The following is a 15,724-nucleotide window of genomic DNA, read 5'->3' as shown; positions in this document are numbered from 1 at the left end:
ACATAGCCCAACATGGCTTCCACGCAAACATACAAAGTAGGGGAATGTCAAGCTGTGCGTTGTATTAGCAATACCATGCGAGTTCAGAATTGATATCCAAATGCAGTCTGGGACACCAGTTCAGTTTCCGGCATGTTTACAGGGAGGCCTGCTCTCAACAACTCGTATAAGCCCTATCAATGGGATGGGAGAATTCAACATTTACAACTCAAGTTTGCAGCCCAGTGAAAGACCAGATCTGAAAGAAAGTGATGATTCATGTTCTGCTTGGAAAGGAGAATCTGGAAGTGCATGCATTTTCATTACTCTCTGTATGACTGAAGATAAAGCTAACTAAGAAGAATCGCTATTTCAACACATAGCCCAACATGGCGTCCACGCAAACATACAAAGTAGGGGAATGTAAAGCTCTGCGTTGTATTAGCAATACCATGCGAGTTTAGAATTGACATCCAAATTCAGTCTAGGACACCCGTTCAATTTCTGGCATCGTCACAGGGAGGCCTGCTCCCAGCAACTCGTATGAGCCCTATCAATGGGAAGGCAGAATTCACCTTTTACAACTCAAGTTTGCAGCCCAGTGAAAGACCAGATCTGAAAGACAGTGATGATTCATGTTCTGCTTGGAAAGGAGAATCTGGAAATGCATGAATTTTCATTACTCTCTGTATGCCTGAAGAGAAACCTAACTGAGAAGAATCGCTATTTCAACACATAGCCCAACATGGCCTCCACGCAAACATACAAAGTAGGGGAATGTCCAGCTCTGCGTTGTATTAGCAATACCATGCGAGTTTAGAATTGACATCCAAATTCAGTCTAGGACACCCGTTCAATTTCTGGCATCGTCACAGGGAGGCCTGCTCCCAGCAACTCGTATGAGCCCTATCAATGGGAAGGCAGAATTCACCTTTTACAACTCAAGTTTGCAGCCCTATGAAAGACCAGATCTGAAAGACAGTGATGATTCATGTTCTGCTTGGAAAGGAGAATCTGGAAGTGCATGCATTTTCATTACTCTCTGTATGACTGAAGAGAAAGCTAACTAAGAAGAATCGCTATTTCAACACATAGCCCAACATGGCTTCCACGCAAACATACAAAGTAGGGGAATGTCAAGCTCTGCGTTGTATTAGCAATAACATGCGAGTTCAGAATTGATATCCAAATGCAGTCTGGGACACCAGTTCAGTTTCAGGCATGTTTACAGGGAGGCCTGCTCTCAACAACTCGTATAAGCCCTATCAATGGGATGGGAGAATTCAACATTTACAACTCAAGTTTGCAGCCCAGTGAAAGACCAGATCTGAAAGACAGTGATGATTCATGTTCTGCTTGGAAAGGAGAATCTGGAAATGCATGAATTTTCATTACTCTCTGTATGCCTGAAGAGAAACCTAACTGAGAAGAATCGCTATTTCAACACATAGCCCTACATGGCCTCCACGCAAACATACAAAGTAGGGGAATGTCCAGCTCTGCGTTGTATTAGCAATACCATGCGAGTTTAGAATTGACATCCAAATTCAGTCTAGGACACCCGTTCAATTTCTGGCATCGTCACAGGGAGGCCTGCTCCCAGCAACTCGTATGAGCCCTATCAATGGGAAGGCAGAATTCACCTTTTACAACTCAGGTTTGCAGCCCTGTGAAAGACCAGATCTGAAAGACAGTGATGATTCATGTTCTGCTTGGAAAGGAGAATCTGGAAATGCATGAATTTTCATTACTCTCTGTATGCCTGAAGAGAAACCTAACTGAGAAGAATCGCTATTTCAACACATAGCCCTACATGGCCTCCACGCAAACATACAAAGTAGGGGAATGTCCAGCTCTGCGTTGTATTAGCAATACCATGCGAGTTTAGAATTGACATCCAAATTCAGTCTAGGACACCCGTTCAATTTCTGGCATCGTCACAGGGAGGCCTGCTCCCAGCAACTCGTATGAGCCCTATCAATGGGAAGGCAGAATTCACCTTTTACAACTCAAGTTTGCAGCCCTATGAAAGACCAGATCTGAAAGACAGTGATGATTCATGTTCTGCTTGGAAAGGAGAATCTGGAAATGCATGCATTTTCATTACTCTCTGTATGACTGAAGAGAAAGCTAACTAAGAAGAATCGCTATTTCAACACATAGCCCAACATGGCTTCCACGCAAACATACAAAGTAGGGGAATGTCAAGCTGTGCGTTGTATTAGCAATACCATGCGAGTTCAGAATTGATATCCAAATGCAGTCTGGGACACCAGTTCAGTTTCAGGCATGTTTACAGGGAGGCCTGCTCTCAACAACTCGTATAAGCCCTATCAATGGGATGGGAGAATTCAACATTTACAACTCAAGTTTGCAGCCCAGTGAAAGACCAGATCTGAAAGACAGTGATGATTCATGTTCTGCTTGGAAAGGAGAATCTGGAAATGCATGAATTTTCATTACTCTCTGTATGCCTGAAGAGAAACCTAACTTCGAAGAATCGCTATTTCAACACATAGCCCTACATGGCCTCCACGCAAACATACAAAGTAGGGGAATGTAAAGCTCTGCGTTGTATTAGCAATACCATGCGAGTTTAGAATTGACATCCAAATTCAGTCTAGGACACCCGTTCAATTTCTGGCATCGTCACAGGGAGGCCTGCTCCCAGCAACTCGTATGAGCGCTATCAATGGGAAGGCAGAATTCACCTTTTACAACTCAAGTTTGCAGCCCAGTGAAAGACCAGATCTGAAAGACAGTGATGATTCATGTTCTGCTTGGAAAGGAGAATCTGGAAATGCATGCATTTTCATTACTCTCTGTATGACTGAAGATAAAGCTAACTAAGAAGAATCGCTATTTCAACACATAGCCCAACATGGCCTCCACGCAAACATACAAAGTAGGGGAATGTAAAGCTCTGCGTTGTATTAGCAATAACATGCGAGTTCAGAATTGATATCCAAATGCAGTCTAGGACACCCGTTCAATTTCTGGCATCGACACAGGGAGGCCTGCTCTCAGCAACTCGTATGAGCCCTATCAATGGGAAGGCAGAATTCACCTTTTACAACTCACGTTTGCAGCCCAGTGAAAGACCAGATCTGAAAGACAGTGATGATTCATGTTCCGCTTGGAAAGGAGAATCTGGAAATGCATGAATTTTCATTACTCTCTGTATGCCTGAAGAGAAAGCTAACTGAGAAGAATCGCTATTTCAAAAAATAGTCCAACATGGCCTCCACGGAAACATACAAAGTAGGGGAATGTCAAGGTCTGCGTTGTACTAGGAATACCATGCGAGTTTAGAATTGACATCCAAATTCAGTCTAGGACACCCGTTCAATTTCTGGCATCGTCACAGGGAGGCCTGCTCCCAGCAACTCGTATGAGCCCTATCAATGGGAAGGCAGAATTCACCTTTTACAACTCAAGTTTGCAGCCCTGTGAAAGACCAGATCTGAAAGACAGTGATGATTCATGTTCTGCTTGGAAAGGAGAATCTGGAAATGCATGCATTTTCATTACTCTCTGTATGACTGAAGAGAAAGCTAACTAAGAAGAATCGCTATTTCAACACATAGCCCAACATGGCTTCCACGCAAACATACAAAGTAGGGGAATGTCAAGCTCTGCGTTGTATTAGCAATACCATGCGAGTTCAGAATTGATATCCAAATGCAGTCTGGGACACCAGTTCAGTTTCAGGCATGTTTACAGGGAGGCCTGCTCTCAACAACTCGTATAAGCCCTATCAATGTGATGGGAGAATTCAACATTTACAACTCAGGTTTGCAGCCCAGTGAAAGACCAGATCTGAAAGACAGTGATGATTCATGTTCTGCTTGGAAAGGAGATTCTGGAAATGCATGAATTTTCATTACTCTCTGTATGCCTGAAGAGAAACCTAACTTCGAAGAATCGCTATTTCAACACATAGCCCTACATGGCCTCCACGCAAACATACAAAGTAGGGGAATGTCAAGCTCTGCGTTGTATTAGCAATACCATGCGAGTTTAGAATTGACATCCAAATTCAGTCTAGGACACCCGTTCAATTTCTGGCATCGTCACAGGGAGGCCTGCTCCCAGCAACTTGTATGAGCCCTATCAATGGGAAGGCAGAATTCACCTTTTACAACTCAGGTTTGCAGCCCTGTGAAAGACCAGATCTGAAAGACAGTGATGATTCATGTTCTGCTTGGAAAGGAGAATCTGGAAATGCATGAATTTTCATTACTCTCTGTATGACTGAAGAGAAAGCTAACTAAGAAGAATCGCTATTTCAACACATAGCCCAACATGGCTTCCACGCAAACATACAAACTAGGGGAATGTCAAGCTTTGCGTTGTATTAGCAATACCATGCGAGTTCAGAATTGATATCCAAATGCAGTCTGGGACACCAGTTCAGTCTCCGGCATGTTTACAGGGAGGCCTGCTCTCAACAACTCGTATAAGCCCTATCAATGGGAAGGCAGAATTCACCTTTTACAACTCAGGTTTGCAGCCCTGTGAAAGACCAGATCTGAAAGACAGTGATGATTCATGTTCTGCTTGGAAAGGAGAATCTGGAAATGCATGAATTTTCATTACTCTCTGTATGACTGAAGAGAAAGCTAACTAAGAAGAATCGCTATTTCAACACATAGCCCAACATGGCTTCCACGCAACATACAAAGTAGGGGAATGTCAAGCTGTGCGTTGTATTAGCAATACCATGCGAGTTCAGAATTGATATCCAAATGCAGTCTGGGACACCAGTTCAGTTTCCGGCATGTTTACAGGGAGGCCTGCTCTCAACAACTCGTATAAGCCCTATCAATGGGATGGGAGAATTCAACATTTACAACTCAAATTTGCAGCCCAGTGAAAGACCAGATCTGAAAGAAAGTGATGATTCATGTTCTGCTTGGAAAGGAGAATCTGGAAGTGCATGCATTTTCATTACTCTCTGTATGACTGAAGATAAAGCTAACTAAGAAGAATCGCTATTTCAACACATAGCCCAACATGGCGTCCACGCAAACATACAAAGTAGGGGAATGTAAAGCTCTGCGCTGTTTTAGCAATACCATGCGAGTTTAGAATTGACATCCAAATTCAGTCTAGGACACCCGTTCAATTTCTGGCATCGTCACAGGGAGGCCTGCTCCCAGCAACTCGTATGAGCCCTATCAATGGGAAGGCAGAATTCACCTTTTACAACTCAGGTTTGCAGCCCTGTGAAAGACCAGATCTGAAAGACAGTGATGATTCATGTTCTGCTTGGAAAGGAGAATCTGGAAATGCATGAATTTTCATTACTCTCTGTATGCCTGAAGAGAAACCTAACTGAGAAGAATCGCTATTTCAACACATAGCCCTACATGGCCTCCACGCAAACATACAAAGTAGGGGAATGTCCAGCTCTGCGTTGTATTAGCAATACCATGCGAGTTTAGAATTGACATCCAAATTCAGTCTAGGACACCCGTTCAATTTCTGGCATCGTCACAGGGAGGCCTGCTCCCAGCAACTCGTATGAGCCCTATCAATGGGAAGGCAGAATTCACCTTTTACAACTCAAGTTTGCAGCCCTATGAAAGACCAGATCTGAAAGACAGTGATGATTCATGTTCTGCTTGGAAAGGAGAATCTGGAAATGCATGCATTTTCATTACTCTCTGTATGACTGAAGAGAAAGCTAACTAAGAAGAATCGCTATTTCAACACATAGCCCAACATGGCTTCCACGCAAACATACAAAGTAGGGGAATGTCAAGCTCTGCGTTGTATTAGCAATACCATGCGAGTTCAGAATTGATATCCAAATGCAGTCTGGGACACCAGTTCAGTTTCCGGCATGTTTACAGGGAGGCCTGCTCTCAACAACTCGTATAAGCCCTATCAATGGGATGGGAGAATTCAACATTTACAACTCAAGTTTGCAGCCCAGTGAAAGACCAGATCTGAAAGACAGTGATGATTCATGTTCTGCTTGGAAAGGAGAATCTGGAAATGCATGAATTTTCATTACTCTCTGTATGCCTGAAGAGAAACCTAACTGAGAAGAATCGCTATTTCAACACATAGCCCTACATGGCCTCCACGCAAACATACAAAGTAGGGGAATGTCCAGCTCTGCGTTGTATTAGCAATACCATGCGAGTTTAGAATTGACATCCAAATTCAGTCTAGGACACCCGTTCAATTTCTGGCATCGTCACAGGGAGGCCTGCTCCCAGCAACTCGTATGAGCCCTATCAATGGGAAGGCAGAATTCACCTTTTACAACTCAGGTTTGCAGCCCTGTGAAAGACCAGATCTGAAAGACAGTGATGATTCATGTTCTGCTTGGAAAGGAGAATCTGGAAATGCATGAATTTTCATTACTCTCTGTATGCCTGAAGAGAAACCTAACTGAGAAGAATCGCTATTTCAACACATAGCCCTACATGGCCTCCACGCAAACATACAAAGTAGGGGAATGTCCAGCTCTGCGTTGTATTAGCAATACCATGCGAGTTTAGAATTGACATCCAAATTCAGTCTAGGACACCCGTTCAATTTCTGGCATCGTCACAGGGAGGCCTGCTCCCAGCAACTCGTATGAGCCCTATCAATGGGAAGGCAGAATTCACCTTTTACAACTCAAGTTTGCAGCCCTATGAAAGACCAGATCTGAAAGACAGTGATGATTCATGTTCTGCTTGGAAAGGAGAATCTGGAAATGCATGCATTTTCATTACTCTCTGTATGACTGAAGAGAAAGCTAACTAAGAAGAATCGCTATTTCAACACATAGCCCAACATGGCTTCCACGCAAACATACAAAGTAGGGGAATGTCAAGCTGTGCGTTGTATTAGCAATACCATGCGAGTTCAGAATTGATATCCAAATGCAGTCTGGGACACCAGTTCAGTTTCAGGCATGTTTACAGGGAGGCCTGCTCTCAACAACTCGTATAAGCCCTATCAATGGGATGGGAGAATTCAACATTTACAACTCAAGTTTGCAGCCCAGTGAAAGACCAGATCTGAAAGACAGTGATGATTCATGTTCTGCTTGGAAAGGAGAATCTGGAAATGCATGAATTTTCATTACTCTCTGTATGCCTGAAGAGAAACCTAACTTCGAAGAATCGCTATTTCAACACATAGCCCTACATGGCCTCCACGCAAACATACAAAGTAGGGGAATGTCAAGCTCTGCGTTGTATTAGCAATACCATGCGAGTTTAGAATTGACATCCAAATTCAGTCTAGGACACCCGTTCAATTTCTGGCATCGTCACAGGGAGGCCTGCTCCCAGCAACTCGTATGAGCGCTATCAATGGGAAGGCAGAATTCACCTTTTACAACTCAAGTTTGCAGCCCAGTGAAAGACCAGATCTGAAAGACAGTGATGATTCATGTTCTGCTTGGAAAGGAGAATCTGGAAATGCATGCATTTTCATTACTCTCTGTATGACTGAAGATAAAGCTAACTAAGAAGAATCGCTATTTCAACACATAGCCCAACATGGCCTCCACGCAAACATACAAAGTAGGGGAATGTAAAGCTCTGCGTTGTATTAGCAATAACATGCGAGTTCAGAATTGATATCCAAATGCAGTCTAGGACACCCGTTCAATTTCTGGCATCGACACAGGGAGGCCTGCTCTCAGCAACTCGTATGAGCCCTATCAATGGGAAGGCAGAATTGACCTTTTACAACTCACGTTTGCAGCCCAGTGAAAGACCAGATCTGAAAGACAGTGATGATTCATGTTCCGCTTGGAAAGGAGAATCTGGAAATGCATGAATTTTCATTACTCTCTGTATGCCTGAAGAGAAACCTAACTGAGAAGAATCGCTATTTCAAAAAATAGTCCAACATGGCCTCCACGCAAACATACAAAGTAGGGGAATGTCAAGGTCTGCGTTGTATTAGCAATACCATGCGAGTTTAGAATTGACATCCAAATTCAGTCTAGGACACCCGTTCAATTTCTGGCATCGTCACAGGGAGGCCTGCTCCCATCAACTCGTATGAGCCCTATCAATGGGAAGGCAGAATTCACCTTTTACAACTCAAGTTTGCAGCCCTGTGAAAGACCAGATCTGAAAGACAGTGATGATTCATGTTCTGCTTGGAAAGGAGAATATGGAAATGCATGCATTTTCATTACTCTCTGTATGACTGAAGAGAAAGCTAACTAAGAAGAATCGCTATTTCAACACATAGCCCAACATGGCTTCCACGCAAACATACAAAGTAGGGGAATGTCAAGCTCTGCGTTGTATTAGCAATACCATGCGAGTTCAGAATTGATATCCAAATGCAGTCTGGGACACCAGTTCAGTTTCAGGCATGTTTACAGGGAGGCCTGCTCTCAACAACTCGTATAAGCCCTATCAATGGGATGGGAGAATTCAACATTTACAACTCAAGTTTGCAGCCCAGTGAAAGACCAGATCTGAAAGACAGTGATGATTCATGTTCTGCTTGGAAAGGAGAATCTGGAAATGCATGAATTTTCATTACTCTCTGTATGCCTGAAGAGAAACCTAACTTCGAAGAATCGCTATTTCAACACATAGCCCTACATGGCCTCCACGCAAACATACAAAGTAGGGGAATGTGAAGCTCTGCGTTGTATTAGCAATACCATGCGAGTTTAGAATTGACATCCAAATTCAGTCTAGGACACCCGTTCAATTTCTGGCATCGTCACAGGGAGGCCTGCTCCCAGCAACTCGTATGAGCCCTATCAATGGGAAGGCAGAATTCACCTTTTACAACTCAAGTTTGCAGCCCTATGAAAGACCAGATCTGAAAGACAGTGATGATTCATGTTCTGCTTGGAAAGGAGAATCTGGAAATGCATGCATTTTCATTACTCTCTGTATGACTGAAGAGAAAGCTAACTAAGAAGAATCGCTATTTCAACACATAGCCCAACATGGCTTCCACGCAAACATACAAAGTAGGGGAATGTCAAGCTGTGCGTTGTATTAGCAATACCATGCGAGTTCAGAATTGATATCCAAATGCAGTCTGGGACACCAGTTCAGTTTCAGGCATGTTTACAGGGAGGCCTGCTCTCAACAACTCGTATAAGCCCTATCAATGGGATGGGAGAATTCAACATTTACAACTCAAGTTTGCAGCCCAGTGAAAGACCAGATCTGAAAGACAGTGATGATTCATGTTCTGCTTGGAAAGGAGAATCTGGAAATGCATGAATTTTCATTACTCTCTGTATGCCTGAAGAGAAACCTAACTTCGAAGAATCGCTATTTCAACACATAGCCCTACATGGCCTCCACGCAAACATACAAAGTAGGGGAATGTCAAGCTCTGCGTTGTATTAGCAATACCATGCGAGTTTAGAATTGACATCCAAATTCAGTCTAGGACACCCGTTCAATTTCTGGCATCGTCACAGGGAGGCCTGCTCCCAGCAACTCGTATGAGCCCTATCAATGGGAAGGCAGAATTCACCTTTTACAACTCAAGTTTGCAGCCCAGTGAAAGACCAGATCTGAAAGACAGTGATGATTCATGTTCTGCTTGGAAAGGAGAATCTGGAAATGCATGCATTTTCATTACTCTCTGTATGACTGAAGATAAAGCTAACTAAGAAGAATCGCTATTTCAACACATAGCCCAACATGGCCTCCACGCAAACATACAAAGTAGGGGAATGTAAAGCTCTGCGTTGTATTAGCAATAACATGCGAGTTCAGAATTGATATCCAAATGCAGTCTAGCACACCCGTTCAATTTCTGGCATCGACACAGGGAGGCCTGCTCCCAGCAACTCGTATGAGCCCTATCAATGGGAAGGCAGAATTCAGCTTTTACAACTCAAGTTTGCAGCCCTGTGAAAGACCAGATCTGAAAGACAGTGATGATTCATGTTCTGCTTGGAAAGGAGAATCTGGAAATGCATGCATTTTCATTACTCTCTGTATGACTGAAGAGAAAGCTAACTAAGAAGAATCGCTATTTCAACACATAGCCCAACATGGCTTCCACGCAAACATACAAAGTAGGGGAATGTCAAGCTCTGCGTTGTATTAGCAATACCATGCGAGTTCAGAATTGATATCCAAATGCAGTCTGGGACACCAGTTCAGTTTCAGGCATGTTTACAGGGAGGCCTGCTCTCAACAACTCGTATAAGCCCTATCAATGGGATGGGAGAATTCAACATTTACAACTCAAGTTTGCAGCCCAGTGAAAGACCAGATCTGAAAGACAGTGATGATTCATGTTCTGCTTGGAAAGGAGAATCTGGAAATGCATGAATTTTCATTACTCTCTGTATGACTGAAGATAAAGCTAACTAAGAAGAATCGCTATTTCAACACATAGCCCAACATGGCCTCCACGCAAACATACAAAGTAGGGGAATGTAAAGCTCTGCGTTGTATTAGCAATAACATGCGAGTTCAGAATTGATATCCAAATGCAGTCTAGGACACCCGTTCAATTTCTGGCATCGACACAGGGAGGCCTGCTCTCAGCAACTCGTATGAGCCCTATCAATGGGAAGGCAGAATTCACCTTTTACAACTCACGTTTGCAGCCCAGTGAAAGACCAGATCTGAAAGACAGTGATGATTCATGTTCCGCTTGGAAAGGAGAATCTGGAAATGCATGAATTTTCATTACTCTCTGTATGCCTGAAGAGAAACCTAACTGAGAAGAATCGCTATTTCAAAAAATAGTCCAACATGGCCTCCACGCAAACATACAAAGTAGGGGAATGTCAAGGTCTGCGTTGTATTAGCAATACCATGCGAGTTTAGAATTGACATCCAAATTCAGTCTAGGACACCCGTTCAATTTCTGGCATCGTCACAGGGAGGCCTGCTCCCAGCAACTCGTATGAGCCCTATCAATGGGAAGGCAGAATTCACCTTTTACAACTCAAGTTTGCAGCCCTGTGAAAGACCAGATCTGAAAGACAGTGATGATTCATGTTCTGCTTGGAAAGGAGAATATGGAAATGCATGCATTTTCATTACTCTCTGTATGACTGAAGAGAAAGCTAACTAAGAAGAATCGCTATTTCAACACATAGCCCAACATGGCTTCCACGCAAACATACAAAGTAGGGGAATGTCAAGCTCTGCGTTGTATTAGCAATACCATGCGAGTTCAGAATTGATATCCAAATGCAGTCTGGGACACCAGTTCAGTTTCAGGCATGTTTACAGGGAGGCCTGCTCTCAACAACTCGTATAAGCCCTATCAATGGGATGGGAGAATTCAACATTTACAACTCAAGTTTGCAGCCCAGTGAAAGACCAGATCTGAAAGACAGTGATGATTCATGTTCTGCTTGGAAAGGAGAATCTGGAAATGCATGAATTTTCATTACTCTCTGTATGCCTGAAGAGAAACCTAACTTCGAAGAATCGCTATTTCAACACATAGCCCTACATGGCCTCCACGCAAACATACAAAGTAGGGGAATGTGAAGCTCTGCGTTGTATTAGCAATACCATGCGAGTTTAGAATTGACATCCAAATTCAGTCTAGGACACCCGTTCAATTTCTGGCATCGTCACAGGGAGGCCTGCTCCCAGCAACTCGTATGAGCCCTATCAATGGGAAGGCAGAATTCACCTTTTACAACTCAAGTTTGCAGCCCTATGAAAGACCAGATCTGAAAGACAGTGATGATTCATGTTCTGCTTGGAAAGGAGAATCTGGAAATGCATGCATTTTCATTACTCTCTGTATGACTGAAGAGAAAGCTAACTAAGAAGAATCGCTATTTCAACACATAGCCCAACATGGCTTCCACGCAAACATACAAAGTAGGGGAATGTCAAGCTCTGCGTTGTATTAGCAATACCATGCGAGTTCAGAATTGATATCCAAATGCAGTCTGGGACACCAGTTCAGTTTCAGGCATGTTTACAGGGAGGCCTGCTCTCAACAACTCGTATAAGCCCTATCAATGGGATGGGAGAATTCAACATTTACAACTCAAGTTTGCAGCCCAGTGAAAGACCAGATCTGAAAGACAGTGATGATTCATGTTCTGCTTGGAAAGGAGAATCTGGAAATGCATGAATTTTCATTACTCTCTGTATGCCTGAAGAGAAACCTAACTTCGAAGAATCGCTATTTCAACACATAGCCCTACATGGCCTCCACGCAAACATACAAAGTAGGGGAATGTCAAGCTCTGCGTTGTATTAGCAATACCATGCGAGTTTAGAATTGACATCCAAATTCAGTCTAGGACACCCGTTCAATTTCTGGCATCGTCACAGGGAGGCCTGCTCCCAGCAACTCGTATGAGCCCTATCAATGGGAAGGCAGAATTCACCTTTTACAACTCAAGTTTGCAGCCCAGTGAAAGACCAGATCTGAAAGACAGTGATGATTCATGTTCTGCTTGGAAAGGAGAATCTGGAAATGCATGCATTTTCATTACTCTCTGTATGACTGAAGATAAAGCTAACTAAGAAGAATCGCTATTTCAACACATAGCCCAACATGGCCTCCACGCAAACATACAAAGTAGGGGAATGTAAAGCTCTGCGTTGTATTAGCAATAACATGCGAGTTCAGAATTGATATCCAAATGCAGTCTAGCACACCCGTTCAATTTCTGGCATCGACACAGGGAGGCCTGCTCCCAGCAACTCGTATGAGCCCTATCAATGGGAAGGCAGAATTCACCTTTTACAACTCAAGTTTGCAGCCCTGTGAAAGACCAGATCTGAAAGACAGTGATGATTCATGTTCTGCTTGGAAAGGAGAATCTGGAAATGCATGCATTTTCATTACTCTCTGTATGACTGAAGAGAAAGCTAACTAAGAAGAATCGCTATTTCAACACATAGCCCAACATGGCTTCCACGCAAACATACAAAGTAGGGGAATGTCAAGCTCTGCGTTGTATTAGCAATACCATGCGAGTTCAGAATTGATATCCAAATGCAGTCTGGGACACCAGTTCAGTTTCAGGCATGTTTACAGGGAGGCCTGCTCTCAACAACTCGTATAAGCCCTATCAATGGGATGGGAGAATTCAACATTTACAACTCAAGTTTGCAGCCCAGTGAAAGACCAGATCTGAAAGACAGTGATGATTCATGTTCTGCTTGGAAAGGAGAATCTGGAAATGCATGAATTTTCATTACTCTCTGTATGCCTGAAGAGAAACCTAACTTCGAAGAATCGCTATTTCAACACATAGCCCTACATGGCCTCCACGCAAACATACAAAGTAGGGGAATGTCAAGCTCTGCGTTGTATTAGCAATACCATGCGAGTTTAGAATTGACATCCAAATTCAGTCTAGGACACCCGTTCAATTTCTGGCATCGTCACAGGGAGGCCTGCTCCCAGCAACTCGTATGAGCCATATCAATGGGAAGGCAGAATTCACCTTTTACAACTCAGGTTTGCAGCCCTGTGAAAGACCAGATCTGAAAGACAGTGATGATTCATGTTCTGCTTGGAAAGGAGAATCTGGAAATGCATGAATTTTCATTACTCTCTGTATGACTGAAGAGAAAGCTAACTAAGAAGAATCGCTATTTCAACACTTAGCCCAACATGGCTTCCACGCAAACATACAAACTAGGGGAATGTCAAGCTGTGCGTTGTATTAGCAATACCATGCGAGTTCAGAATTGATATCCAAATGCAGTCTGGGACACCAGTTCAGTCTCCGGCATGTTTACAGGGAGGCCTGCTCTCAACAACTCGTATAAGCCCTATCAATGGGAAGGCAGAATTCACCTTTTACAACTCAAGTTTGCAGCCCAGTGAAAGACCAGATCTGAAAGACAGTGATGATTTATGTTCTGCTTGGAAAGGAGAATCTGGAAATGCATGAATTTTCATTACTCTCTGTATGCCTGAAGAGAAACCTAACTGAGAAGAATCGCTATTTCAACACATAGCCCAACATGGCCTCCACGCAAACATACAAAGTAGGGGAATGTCAAGCTCTGCGTTGTATTAGCAATACCATGCGAGTTTAGAATTGACATCCTAATTCAGTCTAGGACACCCGTTCAATTTCTGGCATCGTCACAGGGAGGCCTGCTCCCAGCAACTCGTATGAGCCCTATCAATGGGAAGGCAGAATTCACCTTTTACAACTCAGGTTTGCAGCCCTGTGAAAGACCAGATCTGAAAGACAGTGATGATTCATGTTCTGCTTGGAAAGGAGAATCTGGAAATGCATGAATTTTCATTACTCTCTGTATGCCTGAAGAGAAACCTAACTGAGAAGAATCGCTATTTCAACACATAGTCCTACATGGCCTCCACGCAAACATACAAAGTAGGGGAATGTCCAGCTCTGCGTTGTATTAGCAATACCATGCGAGTTTAGAATTGACATCCAAATTCAGTCTAGGACACCCGTTCAATTTCTGGCATCGTCACAGGGAGGCCTGCTCCCAGCAACTCGTATGAGCCCTATCAATGGGAAGGCAGAATTCACCTTTTACAACTCAGGTTTGCAGCCCTGTGAAAGACCAGATCTGAAAGACAGTGATGATTCATGTTCTGCTTGGAAAGGAGAATCTGGAAATGCATGAATTTTCATTACTCTCTGTATGACTGAAGAGAAAGCTAACTAAGAAGAATCGCTATTTCAACACATAGCCCAACATGGCTTCCACGCAACATACAAAGTAGGGGAATGTCAAGCTGTGCGTTGTATTAGCAATACCATGCGAGTTCAGAATTGATATCCAAATGCAGTCTGGGACACCAGTTCAGTCTCCGGCATGTTTACAGGGAGGCCTGCTCTCAACAACTCGTATAAGCCCTATCAATGGGAAGGCAGAATTCACCTTTTACAACTCAAGTTTGCAGCCCAGTGAAAGACCAGATCTGAAAGACAGTGATGATTCATGTTCTGCTTGGAAAGGAGAATCTGGAAATGCATGAATTTTCATTACTCTCTGTATGCCTGAAGAGAAACCTAACTGAGAAGAATCGCTATTTCAACACATAGCCCAACATGGCCTCCACGCAAACATACAAAGTAGGGGAATGTCAAGCTCTGCGTTGTATTAGCAATACCATGCGAGTTTAGAATTGACATCCTAATTCAGTCTAGGACACCCGTTCAATTTCTGGCATCGTCACAGGGAGGCCTGCTCCCAGCAACTCGTATGAGCCCTATCAATGGGAAGGCAGAATTCACCTTTTACAACTCAGGTTTGCAGCCCTGTGAAAGACCAGATCTGAAAGACAGTGATGATTCATGTTCTGCTTGGAAAGGAGAATCTGGAAATGCATGAATTTTCATTACTCTCTGTATGACTGAAGAGAAAGCTAACTAAGAAGAATCGCTATTTCAACACATAGCCCAACATGGCTTCCACGCAACATACAAAGTAGGGGAATGTCAAGCTGTGCGTTGTATTAGCAATACCATGCGAGTTCAGAATTGATATCCAAATGCAGTCTGGGACACCAGTTCAGTTTCCGGCATGTTTACAGGGAGGCCTGCTCTCAACAACTCGTATAAGCCCTATCAATGGGATGGGAGAATTCAACATTTACAACTCAAGTTTGCAGCCCAGTGAAAGACCAGATCTGAAAGAAAGTGATGATTCATGTTCTGCTTGGAAAGGAGAATCTGGAAGTGCATGCATTTTCATTACTCTCTGTATGACTGAAGATAAAGCTAACTAAGAAGAATCGCTATTTCAACACATAGCCCAACATGGCGTCCACGCAAACATACAAAGTAGGGGAATGTAAAGCTCTGCGTTGT

This window comes from Candoia aspera, chromosome 12 (genome assembly GCF_035149785.1).
Source record: "Candoia aspera isolate rCanAsp1 chromosome 12, rCanAsp1.hap2, whole genome shotgun sequence".
Lineage (NCBI taxonomy): Eukaryota > Metazoa > Chordata > Lepidosauria > Squamata > Boidae > Candoia > Candoia aspera.
Note: the sequence above shows the minus strand (reverse complement) of the source record.